General features: G+C 42.3%; 1 non-coding gene across 1 annotated transcript; it reads left to right on the top strand.

Moving 5' to 3' along the window:
• Window positions 1–3,814: 3,814 nt before the first annotated feature.
• Window positions 3,815–3,920, top strand: LOC141519817 (U6 spliceosomal RNA). Its single transcript, XR_012477452.1, has one exon. It is a non-coding gene; the product is annotated as a U6 spliceosomal RNA (small nuclear RNA).
• Window positions 3,921–15,635: the final 11,715 nt, after the last annotated feature.

Here is a 15,635-nt window from a genome sequence, read left to right as displayed (position 1 = left end):
TAGCAGATACCTGTTTCCTACTGCTCCCCTGGCTTTAAACCAAATCCCTTTAATTTGGATTTTTTCTGATTAATGCCATGACAAACCACAAGTCCAAAAGAATGAAGAGGTGATGAACTTAAAATGCAAAGAGACAGTCTTTTTTTGGAGGTGGCAATATGGAAGTATGCTTTGCTGGGCTACATATGCATACGTTAAAAACTTTATTTTTCCTTTCTTTTCAAAAAATTTTAACTATTAAAAATTTGAGAGGGGGACATAGTGGGAGAGACAAATTAATGAAAGGGAAAAAAGGATTAGTTTTTCACCACCAAACTCAACGTTTTCTAGCAAGTGTTCTTAACCTTTTCTTGTGTCACGAACTCTGACATTCTGGCAAAACCTGTGCACTCTTTCTCAAAATAATGAATTTGAGGCAACGGGGTTAGGTGACTTAGGACAAGCCTTCCCTTCTGAGACACGTGCTCTGCGGCCCTCCCACGGCGCCTCCTCAGACCTCCGCCACCTTCCATGTCTCCACGAGGCCCAGCCTGGGCACTGGGGGTGCCCTGGCCCAAGCCCTCCCAGAGGCCCCATCTCCGCTGTGTCGCTGCGTCCTGGGGGCCTCCGATTCTTCATCTTTAAAATGAACAGGAGAAAGACGTGGCGAACCCTCCTTTCCAAGAAACCCTCAAGAGGGTCCAAGGTCCACCACCGCCACCAGGGCTGGCAGATCCCGGGAGCCGGAGGAAGCCTGGAAGAGGCCCCGGCCCCGGGCCCGGCTACTTCCGAAGTGAGGAGGGCTGGCAGAGCCGCCCTGACAAGCCAGTTCCTTTCATTCCAACCATCACCTCACGCTTCAACTGAAGCCCTTGTCGTAGAGATTGCAAAAATAAAACAATTTGTGCCACGTCAGGACATACATGAAGCCCCCCTCCTCGTTTAGGGCCATCTCCATCACACTACCATTATTTTAATTCTTCACGATTTTATTCCGATGTTAGCAATGGCTGCCAAGAATATCATCAAGAAAATATAGAAGATAACACGAATTCACGTTTATAAAAGTTTTCATTTTCCTTTCATTCCATGAAATGGGCAATATCCCCATTTTATAGCCGCTGAGGTGCAGAAAGGCAGCATGATTTGCCCAAGGTCACAAAGCTAAATAAGAGCTGACAGTATAGCAACTTGCCAAAGGTTTGGCATCATTTAATTTGATCCTGATAACAGCACTGTGAAATTAAGGGATTTAGGCGTTGGACAGACGGACTCTGAAGAGCTTAGGTCACAGGCCCAGGCTTACCACAGCTAGCTAATATCAGAGCCAGTGATCTAAATCTGTTTTTCTTAATTGAGGTTTGGTGTGTTTGGTTCCTCTATAATCAAATTAGCATTGGACCAAGTGGCAAACAGATGGCACCCTTGATACTGGCCAACAGTCTGGAAGGTGCAGGTGACTGGTCACAAGGGGAAAGGCTCCAGCCCGAATCATGGCTACTTGTGATGGAATAAAAGCCAATCAACAACCCTCAAAGTGCTCATCATATCTGGGTATGAAGGATAAAGCACAGCTAAAAAAAAGTTCAGCTAAAGACAATGCCTCAGAAAAAGAAATATCAAACAGTTTGGATATGAAAGGTCGAGTGGTCAGTAGGAGATTTACATAAACATATTAAGAAGGAATAAAAACTAAGACTAAAGGACTGACAAAGGTCAAGTGGTCAGTTGGAGATTTAAATAAATATATTAAGAAGGAATAAAAACTAAGACTTTATTTTTTAAATTTTAACTTTTATTAAAGATTTTATTTGAGTTTTACAATTTTTCCCCAATCTTACCCCCCCCCACAGAAAGCAATCTCTCAGTCTTTACTTTGTTTCCATGAAAAACTAAGACTTTAAAGGACTGACAAGTCAGCCAGCCAATGCTAAAGAAGTGTTTCCATGTTTTCTTGATTGCCATTTCCGACACGTGCCAAATAAATGAGGGCCTTTTTTCCTCTGTGCCAAGACTTGAAGAATTTGGGTAACACTGATGAACAAGCTAGTTCCTATTTTTGGCAGCATCTGTGCACATCTGCCTTGGAAAAAGTAGGCCCATAAACTTGTACTAAAATAATTCATTTTTCTGTTTCAAATGAAGCCATTCACTTTTCATTTCTTTTATTGGGGGGTGAATCCAATTTTTAAGACAACCAGCTCATCACCAGCTAAAAACAGTGTTGTGCAATCACATTCCATTGCTTTTTCTTACTTTTTTTCAGGGATGTTTTCTTGGGGTGGTTAGTTATGACCTCTATATATATATCAATATAGAAAATATGAAAATTGGCCAGAACAACCAGAGCAGTAATCTAAAACAGTAAGGTAGCTTTCTCTCAAATTTTGTTTTGCCACTTGCAAGCACCTATTATATACATGCTAGAGGCTCTGTTAAGTATGAATATACAAATAAAGGCAAACTAGTCTTTGCTTTTAGAAAAAAATCTCACAGTCAAATGGGACAGACAACATACAGATGGTCTACACACAACATATATACAGGAGAAATTGTAGATAGTCCCAGAGAAAAAACCCTGGGGAGACCTCCCAAAAGATAGAAGACTTGAAGGAAGCCAAGGAAGCTTGTAGAATGAACACAGGAGGTTGAATCCTAGTTACAAGGAGCAACCAGTGAAAATGTCTCATATCCTTCACTATATTTCTAGTTAATCTGAATGTTTTTCCCTCTTAGGATCAATTATATTCTTTTAAAAATAATTTTATTCCTATACTTCTGTTTTTTACATTACCAAAATGTCCCTTTTCCTTCCAGGGAATCATCCCTTATAAAAGATGCTTTTAAAAGGGGAGAAAGAAGAAGAAAAATAAACAAATTGACCACTACAATTGTGTAGGGAGGGCAGATCAATAACACCTGTCAGAATGCCAACAACAGGCAGCTAGCCCAGGAGCATACCACCCACCAGTCCTGCTGCCAGTTTTTTGCCAATCCTCCCAGGCAGAATGCAAGAGGAGGATGCCCTGGAGGAGGGGCCATGGAGCCCCATTGACTTCCAACTATCTACTACCCAGAGAGTTGGCAAGGTAGCCTAGGTGTCCTCAGTGTCATCCTTGCACTACTCTCCAGATGCTTTAGCCAGTTACTTTAGACGCAGAAAGTTCTTAACACCAAAGTCCTTGGCATTGGCAAGTGGTCTGAATCAGAAACTGTTGGGATTTAGATGTAAATTTAGTGGAAATGATATTAAAGAAAAGGCATTAATGTTTGATTTCCTGTTGTATCCTAAGATCATACAACTTTTCCATATGATTTGCAGCTGAAACTTTCCATATATGCTGTCTCCATTACTAGAATATGAACTTCTCAAAAGCAGGGACTGTCTTACTTTTTCTGTTTGTACTCCCAGCACTTAAAACAGTGTGAAGTGTTAGCTAAATGCTTTATTTTTATTTATTTATTTACATAAAAATGTCTGAAAATATGTGCTGTGTTCCACACTATTGGACCTCTAACTTCTGAAAAGGATTGGGATGATGTTGTCCTCTTATGTCTTCTTTGGGGCCATACTTGTTCTTTGTAGTTTTGTAACATTCACTTTAGGTTTTGTGGTTATTGTTCTATTTACATAGTTGCAATCACTTTGTGTACTGTAGTGTTGGCTCTGTTTACTTTACTTTGCATTAGTCCATCTAAGTAAACTTCATGGCATTTAATGGTTTAGTTAAAAACCAACATGGTTATTAGTAGTTTGAAATTCTTCTTTTGAGAACTGTCTGCTCATTTATCTGTCTGGGAATGACTTGATCATACCTACATACAAATATATGTAGTGCTCACTTAGGCAGCACATATACTAAAATTGGAATATACAGAGAAGATTAGCATGGCCCCTGTGCAAGGATGACACGCAAATTCATGAAGCGTTCCAAATATGTGTACATGTACTTATATATATTGGGGTTGCTAGATAGCCATAGATCTGGTGTTCAAATCTGACCATAATATTTACTAGTTGTATGAACCTGGGCAAATCAATAATTGTTTACCTTAGTTTCCACTTCTGTAAAATGAGCTGAAGAAGGAAATAGCAAACCACTCCAGTAACTTTGTCAAGAAAATCCCAAATGGGGCTGGACATGACTGAAAATCACTGGACAAAATTATCCCATATATGTGTTATATGCACATCAATTGTGTGTGTGTGTGTGTGTGTGTGTGTGTGTATACACATATATTTGTACATCTTGGAAATCTGAAAAATTTGTTACAAATTTTTTTTTCCATTTGACTGCTTTCTCCTTTTTAACTTAGATGTTTTAATTAATGTTTGTGTAGATTTTCAATATCAAGTAATCAAAGTCATCTATTTTTTCCATAGTAATGGTCTCTAGCTTTTGTTTAATTAAGGATACATTCTCCTACCCATACTACAAACATTGATTTGTTTCCTTTCTAATTTTTTAATGATATATTAATATTAGGGATGTGTCTGTTAAGAATATATTGGGGAGGGACAGCTAGGTGGCACAGTGGATAGAACACTGGAGTCAGGAGTACCTGAGTTCAAATCGGGCCTCAGACACTTAATAATTACCTAGCTGTGTAGCCTTGGGCAAGCCACTTAACCCCATTACCTTGCAAAAAAACAAAAAAGACCTAAAACAAAAAGAATGTATTATGGAATATGGCATGAGACTGGTCTACCAAATAGAATGTTGTTTCCTCAATGATCTTCTAATTCAGTTTCATTCATCCCAGTATGCCATTATGCTTCATTATGAGGTTGCTTAGATGGGCCAGTGGCTAAAGCAGTAGAATTAGAATCAGAAAGATTGGAGTTCAAATCGTGCTGCAGATACTGTGTGTGATCCTGGACAAGTCATTTAACTTTTCTGGATTAAGTTTTTACAACTGTAAAATAGGGATAATAACAATACCTCTCCTCAGAGGGTTGTTTTGGTGTTACATGTGACAAAGGCACTTTGAAAAACTTTAAAAATTAGGTGCATGTTAGCTACTTTTATTGTTTCCAGTAGAATTTTCTATTATTTTATTAAGGGACATGTCAGGAAAACCCAGTGGATAGAATGTTTAGAGTCAGGAAACCCAGCTTTAGAACCTGCCTTCAATACCATCTCTCAAAGCTCTTGAAGCCCCATAATTCTTACATTTAAAATGAGGGTAATACCTTCCACATGGTATTTGGAGGCTCAAATGAGAGAATAAATGGAAGGGACTTGGAAAAACTTAAGCCACTATATTAACACCAATTATTACTATTATTGCTGATGTCTTTTACTTCTTGGGATTATCATTCTATTAATTCTGATACATAAATGAAAAATGGCAAATGGAGGTATTAAAAATATATAATTTATAGAAATATGAGTAAAAGCAGCTGCCTAGGGTGTCCCAAAAGTCCCAGTGCAGCCCCCCACCTTGAGTTTAAAACTGCACCCATGGGAGCCACACACTGCAACTTTCTCTACTCATCTCTGACTCCTAGGCTCTCTGGCTTACTGGTCTCAGGTCCCCTCTTTTCTTAAGCCAATGCCCTCCTTCTCTTGGTTAGTTTTCTTCAATTTACCCATAGTCCCCCCATTAGACAGTGAGGCCCTTGAGAACAGCCATTTTCTAATTGAATGTCCTTTGTAAAGCTCCAGGGTGCATTATGTACCCTGTATTCAACTGTTCACAGAGAGTGGGTCATAGGCCATTTATCAAGACTTTAATGTAGAGAATATAGATTTGATAGGAGAGCAAAATAGACGTAATGTTCTAAGAAACCTGTTCAATATACTTGGCAATGATTTTAAGCTACACTGATGGGTAAAAGTTGGCAGATTTATAAACTTCTTATGGGAGGAGGTCAGTCATTTCATTTTTTTTAAGATTTTATTTATTGAGTTTTACAATTTCCCCCTAATTTTACTTCCTTCCCCCCCCCCAGAAGGCAATTTGCCAGTCTTTACATTGTTTCCATAGTATACATTGATCTAAATTGAATGTGATGAGAAAGAAATCATATCCTTAAGGAAGAAACATAAAGCATAAGAGATAGAAAGATCAGACAACAAGACATCAGGTTTTTTTTTTCCTAAATTAAAGGTAGTAGTCCTTGGTCTTTGTTCAAACTCCACAGTTCTTTCTCTGGATACAGAGGTATTCTCCATTTCAGACAGCCCCAAATTGTTCCTGATTGTTGCACTGATGGAATGAGTAAATCCATCAGGGTTGATCATCACCCCCATGTTGCTGTTAGGCTATGTACAATGTTCTTCTGTTTCTGCTCAGCTCACTCAGCATCAGTTCATGCAAATCCCTCCAGGCTTCCCTGAAATCCCATCCCTCTGGGTTTCCAATAGAACAATAGTGTTCCATGACCTATATATACCACAATTTGCTAAGCCATTCCCCAATTGAAGGACATTTACTTGATTTCCAATTCTTTGCCTCTACAAACAGGGCTGCTATGATTATTTTTGTACAAGTGATGTTTTTATCCTTTTTCACCATCTCTTCAGGGTATAGGCCCAGTAGTGATATTGCTGGATCAAAGGGTATGCACATTTTTATTGCCCTTTGGGCATAGTTCCAAATTTCTCTCCAGAAAGGTTGGATGAGTTCACAGCTCCACCAACAGTGTAATAGTGTCCCAGATTTCCCACATCCCTTCCAACAATGATTATTGTCCTTTCTGGTCACATTGACCACTCTGAGAGGTGTGAGGTGGTACCTCAGTGAAGCTTTAATTTGCATTTCTCTAATAAGTAATAATTTGGAGCAATTTTTCATATGGCTATGGATTGCTTTGGTCTCCTCATCTGTAAATTGCCTTTGCATAGCCTTTGACCATTTGTCACTTGGGGAATGGCTTTTTTAAAAAATTTGACTCAATTCTCTATGTTTTAGAAAGTCATTTCATCTCTTAATGCCCAGGAGTGACATCCTGAGAGCTTGATAAAACCAACTGCCTGCACATCTTTTAAACTGAACTGCACCAATAAGCTCCGACTTGTGACGCAGAACTCAGAGCCGGAGGGTGGCTTTGGCCAAGCCCCGGGCTCTGTGTTGTTTTTGCAGAATCCGGGAGGGGATGAAGCTTGCCCAGGGTCACCCCGGGGGCCCAGGCTCTGTACAGAGCCCCAGGGACCCGCTCCTTGAGAGTTTCAAGTCCTCTGTCGCTGGGGGTGGAGCTTGGATTTCAACCCTGGCCCAGCACCCCCTGGAGGGAGGCCTCCAAAAGGAAATGTTTAGCAAATAAATAAAAATAAAATAATATGGAGATTAAAAATACATCTTTTTTTTTTTTTTTTTTTTTAGGTTTCTGCAAGGCAATGGGGTTAAGTGGCTTGCCCACACGGCTGGGTCATTATTAAGTGTCTGAGGCCGGATTTGCACTCAGGTCCTCCTGACTCTATCCACTGTGCCACCTACGTGCCCCGCCAGAAGCACACTTAGGCCAAGGTGCCGGCAGCGCGGGGCGGACCGCTGGGGGCTCCCTTGTGGAGTCTGCTCTGGACTCGCTCCAGCTCCCAGGCCCGGCGGGCCAGGCCAAGCCGCCGGACGCCCCCTCGTGGCCCCCGCGGAGGCTGCAGCTCCGGCGCGGCCCGCCACGCCCGAGGAGACAGCGGGGGAGAGGTGGGGGCCACAGCCGCCGCGGGAGCCCCGCCCCCAGGCTCTCATGCGCGTGCGCACCCTCCTCCGCCCGCTCTGAAAGCAGCGTCCGGCCCTCCGCGGCGCTCAGTGAGTGCTCGGCGGGGCCGCCAGGGGGCGCCCCGGCGCAGAGGGACCAGTCTGCCCCGCGCGGACACTTCCCGCCGCAGCTGGCCTCAGTCTCCTCCTGTCCCGTGAGCGGAGAGCGCAAGGGTGAACGCCCTAGTAGCTGTCAAGGAGACCCCAATGGGCTCACAGGAGCTGGAAACGAACTGTTTATCTATCATCTATCTAATCTGCATATCTGTATATCTATCTCTATATCTCTATCTGTATCTATATATCAATCTGTATCTATATATCTGTATCTATCTATATATCCGTATCTGTATATCTATATATCTATATCTATCTATATCTCTATCTGTATATCTATTTGTGTATCTCTATCTGTATCTTTATATATCTCTATCTGTATATCTATCTCTCTCTGTGTATCTATCTTTATCTGTATATCTATATACCTATATCTATCTCTGTATCTATATTTATATATCTATATCTATCTATATCTATATCACTATATATCAATCTGTATCTATATATCTGTATCTATCTATATATCCATATCTATATATCTATATAGCTGTATATCTATATCTCTATCTGTATATCTATATCTGTATCTCTATATATCTCTATCTGTATATCTATCTCTATATATCTGTGTATCTATCTTTATCTGTATATCTATATCTGTATCTATATTTATATATCTATATCTATATCAGTATATCTGTATATCTATCTCTATCTGTGTATCTATCTCTATCTGTATATCTATATATTTATATCCATCTGTATCTATATCTATATATCTCTATCTCTATCTATCTCTATCTATTTATATCACTATATCTGTATATCTCTATCTCTATATCTGTGTATCTATATCTGTATATCTATATATTTATATCTATCTCTATATCTGTATCTATACTTATCTATATATCTATATCTGTCTATATATGTGTCTATATATCTTTATCTATGTCTATATATCTATATGTATCTATGTATCTATATCTGTATCTATATTTATATATCTATTTATATCACTATATCTGTATATCTACATATCTATATATTTATATCTATCTCTATCTCTGTATCTATATATCTATCTATATCTATTTATATCACTATATCTGTATAACTATATCTCTATATCTGTGTATCTATATCTGTATATGTATATATATATCTATCTCTATATCTGTATCTATTTATCTATATATCTATCTATATCTCTAGCTATATATCTATATCTAGCTATATATCTGTATATCTATATATCTATATAATGTCCTCCCCCCCATTCTGTTCGTTGACTTTGTATCACTTGGTATTGATTTCCCTAGGATTCTCTATATTTTTTCACAATCACGGCAATGCTGCCTCACAATCAGGTACCACAGTGGGAATAATCATTCAAAGGGAACTCTTCAGTCATCCTTCCAGGGTCACAGGGCCGGGGTCTCTCAGCTCTCAAGGCCAGCTCTCCACCCACTAGGCTAGGCTCCCTCATCAAACTTACAGGCCTAGAATCTTTTGAAGCATTATACTTTTGTAGTCAGGATATAGATTGAAGCCATCTGTGGCCACTTTTTTACCCTCCCCATTTTATTTGTATTAAAGAAATTAACATTTATTCCTCTATTATATTTTCCATAAATACTTTCAATGAATTCAGACTAAACTACTAAAAGTAGAAAGATGATATGTTTACATTAGAAGTCACTAATTAAAATGACTAACCACAATAAAAATTGAAGATGTTTCTTCTGAACTTTCATGAATAGGCTATCCATTACTGACTTATTTTATCCTGTTTAATGGTAGTTTACTGGAAAGAGTTGGACAGGAGACGAGTTCTCACGCATGCCCTTGCTCCTATGTGTTTGTCAGCAAATTCCTTCATTTTCATCTCTAAAATGAGGACATTGGACGAGGCTATTAGGACCTTGGACCCCATGTGAGTCAAAGATTCAGTTATGCCATGCTTTTTTAGTTTTCATCTTTTTATTCTTCCTATGTATATACTGCAAGATAATGGGAAGGCTGGGAGATGGGACACCACTTTATAACCCAGTTGTTCAGTCTTTTTAAAGGTTGCTTCTGACCATAGTTCATTTTCCTTAAAAATGATGGCCCAAATTAATTTATAATTTCACATATTTATTGCTTTGTTTCACTCTCCTTTGAATTAATGTCAGCAACAATAAACTTTGTGCATTTAGAAATAATAAAAATAATTCAACTACATTATCTGTCATTTACTGAGCTAATCACTTTTAAAAATCACCTACTACTGGGGGTGGGGTGGGGGGAGGGAAGTAAGATTGGGAGAAAAATTGTAAAACTCAAAACTCAAATAAAATCTTTAAAAATTAAAAAAAATGACCTACTATTTGAGCGTTGTTTTACTTGTGACTCTGTGACCTCATTTGGGAGTTTCTTGGCATGGTCTGTCCTTTCCTTCTCCAGTCCATTTTACAAATGAGGAAATGAGGTAGATGGGGAAGGGACTTGCCCAGGGTCACAGAGCTGGTAAGCGTCTGAAACTGGAGTCAAACTGGGGAGGATGAGAGGATGAGTCTTCCTGATCCAGACCCAGTGTGCCACCAGCTATGCCACCCCCATCTACTTGTATGGAGATGGGGGTGGGTATCCTCTATGCCCAGACTGCCTCCTTTCAGCTTGCAGTTTCATGTTCTGCTGTAGCCAAATAATTGATGAGCAATCCTCCGAGGTAATGTTGATTTTAATTAGGCTGCTCCCCATTCAAATCTTTCTTCTTTTGGTAAGATCAGCTTTTAAAAAACTCTTGGTAGATTTGTATCCAGATAAAGAACCATGGAGTTTGAACAAAGTTCAAAGACTATTCCCTTTAATTTAGAAAAAAAAAACAGATATCTTATTGTCTGATCTTGTTATCTCTTAGACTTTTTGTCTCTTCCTTAAGGATATGATTTCTCTCTCATCACACTCAATTTGGATCAATGTACAACATGGAAACAAAGTAAAGACCGACAGATTGCTTCCCGTGGGGGTGGGGTGGGGGAGGGAAGTAAGACTGGGGACAAAATTGTAACACTCAAATAAAATCTTTAATAAAATAAAAAAAAAAAAACTCTTGGTAGAACTTCATGAAGAGGATAACTTCTAGCTTATTCTACGTTTTTAAAAGCTCCTTAAGTTTAAAAGCTCACCCAAGTTCCTTCTCCAGGCCAACCCCTCTTCTAGTCTCCTGGAACCAGCTTCCTATTTTCTCCTTTAAAAGACTGCCCTCAAGCGACCATTCTCTTTCTTTTTAATCTTCATGGAAGCATCTTCTAACTTTAAAATTTTCCTAAACTTAGACATTACCATGCTCTCAACTTATCGCCCTATAGCTTTTCTCCCTTGCCTAGACAAATTTCTAGAAAGACCCTCACCCACCCCCAAAAAAATACAATAAGAAATTGTCTACATTCCTTTCCCCTTTGTCACCTTTCACTTACTTCTCGCTGCTTCAAGTCTTCCAGCTTGAAATATTCAAGTTACCAGTGATCTCCACTTACCAAAGGTGGCCTTTTCTCAGTCCCCATCTTCATCTTTATGCAGCATTAATTACAGCTGACTTCCCTCTCTTTCTGGATATTCTCTCCTCCCCTTGATTCTCTTTCTATGCACCTGGTCCCTCCTTCTGGGTCTACTATGATAGATAATTATCCATGCATCACCTAAACATGGCTGGATCTTGAGGTTCTATCCTCAGACTTTTTCTCTGGGAGATCTAGCCAATTCTCCTGGGTTTCATTACTATCTCTCTGCAGATGAATTGCAGATCTTTAACTCCATTCTGCATTTTTCTACTGAGATACAATGCCATCCCACCAAATATCCATTTGACATTTCATACTTTTTTTTTTTTATCGGTTCCTCAAAACAGAATGAATTAGCTTTCCTCCAAGAGCTACCTCTCTTCTCGATGTTTCTGTTGAGGTCACACATATTTCTGGGCACCAAGACTTAGTCAACCTACTTTTCCTATATGCAATCATCTGCACAATCTATTAATTCTACTTCCTTAATATCTTGAGTGTCCATCTCAGTTCCCCCAGTCACATTATAAACTAGTGCAGGTCCTCATCAACCTTTCACCTGGACCATTGAAATCATCTACTCAGTGTCCCTGCCTTCAGTCTCTCCTTATTGTGCTCCATCCCCCACACAGCTGTTGGGGGATTCTCAAGACCCTGGCTTGATCATATTATTCCCTGATTCCAGGAGCTTCAGATCCTAATGTCTTATTGGCTGCAGGATATAAGTTTCTTTGTTTGGTTTTAAGGTCCATGATCACCTGTTTCTAACTAATATTTTCCAGGCTTACACATTACTTTTCTATTACTGCTAAAGGACGGTATACGATGTCCACTGCTTAGAATTTTTTTTAAACTTCAGATGTTTTCTACTTCACTCTGGTGAACACAAAGTAAATGATAAGGCTTGTTCTCTTATTTGCCCGCACACTGACATTTATACATAACCACATTAATTGCTAAGGACTTCCCCATTTCCCTGGGTCTTAGGACCTTTGTGCACTGGAAGGAACACAAAGGTACCGTATCCTCTCTTCTAGAGAATCTGAGCTGGTTCCTTTTTAGAATCCTGAGGAAAAAGCCACTGGTACCCCCATAAAGCTTTTGGTCTTCACTCTAATACAACAATCCAAGGTTGGCTTGCTGGCTTTTTTGTGCCAGATTATTTAGGATTAAGAATTTCCTGACAAGGATTGTGTTAGTGTCATTTATTTCTTGTTTTCTTTTGCCTTTCCCCTAACACCAGTCAAGAAGATCTTTTTACCTGCTCAATTTTAGAAAATTCCTTCTTCCCAAGTGTCCCTCTAGCATGGAACATTATAGATACAATTCTCCAGTTTCTCCTTGTTAGCTTACCTTGGGTAAATTAGGAAAAATTCCAATTGCATAATCTCATTCCCCTCAACCAAGTTTTATGTTCGGGGATATTATAGCATGGATCTAAAGAACCTAATTCCTTACCAGTGACAATTCTGGAATCCCTGAAAAGGAGTAAACATTTTTTAACATCCCTCAGAGATGGAATGTCTCTTTCTTTTTAATGAATTTGCATTTATCTCTATCATCTATAGTGATTTTAAAAAGTAATATATAAAAATGACTTATTTGTTCTATAGATATGTTAGCTTACACATGGATTCAAAGCAAGAGATGGGATTTTAACTAAGAAATGGGAAAACTGGGAACCCATCTCTGGAATCTCTCCACACACCAGTCCAGTCTGGGGAGTTTCCACACCATCACCCTGATCTTGTCAACTATTTGGAGGGCTGTTGTACCATGTTCTACTATTCAGTTGGTTATAAAATATATTTCTTTACAAACCTCTTGTACAACACATGTTGTCCATAGGTTTCTCCTTTTCTCGTCTGAAAATGGATCATCACATCACCAGTCGCTCATTTTGAAAAGGCAGTTGTTGCCAAATGAAGGAATTGAAATGGGAAGAAAATCATCTCCCCCCCCCCCCATTTTAAAACTCCTTCACATGCGACATCCCTCATTCCAATTTCCCTATTGAATGGCTTTGCCAAGGCTTTCCAGTTCCATTTACTTACATCTGCAGGCCCGGGTCCAGCCTGCCAGCTCCTTCTTTTCTGCCTCTCTGAGCCCTGGCTCGGGGTAAAGCCCAGCTCAGAAAAGACCCTCCAGATACTTACTGATCCCCCCACTCCCTAATTTATCTAGCGATGGGGGGGGCACTTTCTTAGGAGGAGGGGACATCTGCACATCAAAGAATCCCTCCACCCCCTTCCATTTATCCACAAAAACACTTTGTATTGACTTGTGTATGGAGGTGGCCCGGGAAGGCAGGTGGCTTTGTATTCCTGCCCTAGGCCTTTAGTCGGGGTTGAATTGAATCGAGCCTTTGGTTTGAAGTGGTGGCAGCGGGGCGTGGGGCTCCGCGGCCCGGGCAGCCCCTCCCGAGCGCCAGCCCCAGGGCGGACCCCCGCAAGTCCTGGCCCTTGCACTGAAAATCCGGAGGCCCTGGTTCTGCTGCTGACTCGGGTTCTGTTGGCTTTGCCAGCTGTTAGATATCCTGCTGGACGTCCGTTTGATTGAGATATCGGGAGCAGAATGCCTTGTTCTACGGACAAGATGTGTGGAAGCGTGTGCCAACGTTTCTGCAGATAACGGAAGGCGTTTGGGCGTCATTCGGCCCGGAGAAGCCCAGGGGGTGGAGGCAAAGGGACCACCGAGAGCTAAAGGGGAAACAAAAGGAAAGCGCGTCCCCGAGGGAGGGTTTTGCCGCCCCTTCCTGCGGCCAGCCGCCTCCTAGCCTTGGCTGCGGCTCCGCGCGGCCGGGGCTGCCCGCTCCGGCCTTCAGTCAGGCGCCCGGGCCGGGCGGCCCCACGGACGGCGGGCCGGGACCGGCAGAGCCCCGCGCGCGGGGCCAGACACGAGCCTTCCCGCCCCGCCGCGCCAGCGGGGGTAGAGGTTCGGGGTGCGCCAACACCCGGGCCGGGGGGCGGGGGCGGGCGGCCACCGGGGCGGGCCCCAGGGGCTGCGCGACCAGCGCCGCCACGCACGCCCAGGGTCACACGTTCGGGGTAACACCTTCAGGGGTACACGTTCAGGTTCACACGTTCAGGGCTATGCATTCAGGGGTACACGTTCAGGGTTACATGTTCTGGTTCACACATTCAGGGCTATGCATTCAGGGTTATACATTTAGGGTTACATGTTCAGGGTAACACCTTCAGGGTTACATGTTCAGGGTTATGCATTCAAGGGTTACATGTTCAGGGTTATACATTCAGGGTTACATGTTCAGGGTAACACCTTCAGGGTTATGCATTCAGGGTTACATGTTCAGGGTTATACATTCAGGGTTACATGTTCAGGGTAACACCTTCAGGGTTATGCATTCAGGGTTACATGTTCAGGGTTATACATTCAGGGTTACATGTTCAGGGTAACACCTTCAGGGTTATGCATTCAGGGTTACATGTTCAGGGTTATACATTCAGGGTTACATGTTCAGGGTAACACCTTCAGGGTTACATGTTCAGGGTTATGCATTCAGGGTTACATGTTCAGGGTTATACATTCAGGGTTACATGTTCAGGGTAACACCTTCAGGGTTATACGTTCAGGGTTACACGTTCAGGGTTACATGTTCAGGTTTACATGTTCAGCTTCACATGTTCAGGATTATACATTCAGGGTTACACTTTCAGGGTTACATGTTCAGGTTCACACGTTCAGGGTTACATGTGATGACAACGAACACGAACCCAGAGGCGGCGTCCGCTCTCCAACGTGATGACTCACGTCAATATAACTGACAGGTTGAAATTTGGACTTTTTTTTTAAAAATGCATTTGTAAACAGTGTTCCAGGAGCGGGAGGAGGCGCCTCCGGGTGTAAGCTCCGCCCCCGCAGCGCCCGCCCCGCCCGACGCCCCCGGCATTATCCGGGGAAACAAACCCCTCCGCACGATTCCCTACACAACTTTTCACAAGACCGGGTCCTCCTCCGCCACGTGCACCCTGCCTCGAGGAAGCCTCTCTCCGATTGGCTCCCCCAGCCACTCCTGGTCCCGAGCTCCTCCGCCATTGGCCGCTCTCGCCGCCCGTCCAAGGCACGCCGCGGCACTGCCATGCGGTCCCTCGGGCCGCAGCTCTGGGCCCGCCCACTTCGGGACCCTCGGGTCGTTCCCAGGAGTGCGGGGCCGGCCGGCGGCGGGGGCCCCTGATTGGCTGGGAGCGGCGGCTGGGCGCTGTGGGCGCGGGCGCGGGCGCGGGCGGCGCGGGACGGAGCCGCTGCCTGCCGTCGGGGGCGCGAGAGGCCGAGGCGAGGACCGCGCGGGCCGCTCCCAGCCCGGCTCCCGGTCGCCGCCTCCCCGCG

This window comes from Macrotis lagotis, chromosome 3 (assembly GCF_037893015.1).
Source record: "Macrotis lagotis isolate mMagLag1 chromosome 3, bilby.v1.9.chrom.fasta, whole genome shotgun sequence".
Classification (NCBI taxonomy): domain Eukaryota; kingdom Metazoa; phylum Chordata; class Mammalia; order Peramelemorphia; family Peramelidae; genus Macrotis; species Macrotis lagotis.
Note: the sequence above shows the minus strand (reverse complement) of the source record. Positions and strands in the feature narration are given on the sequence as shown.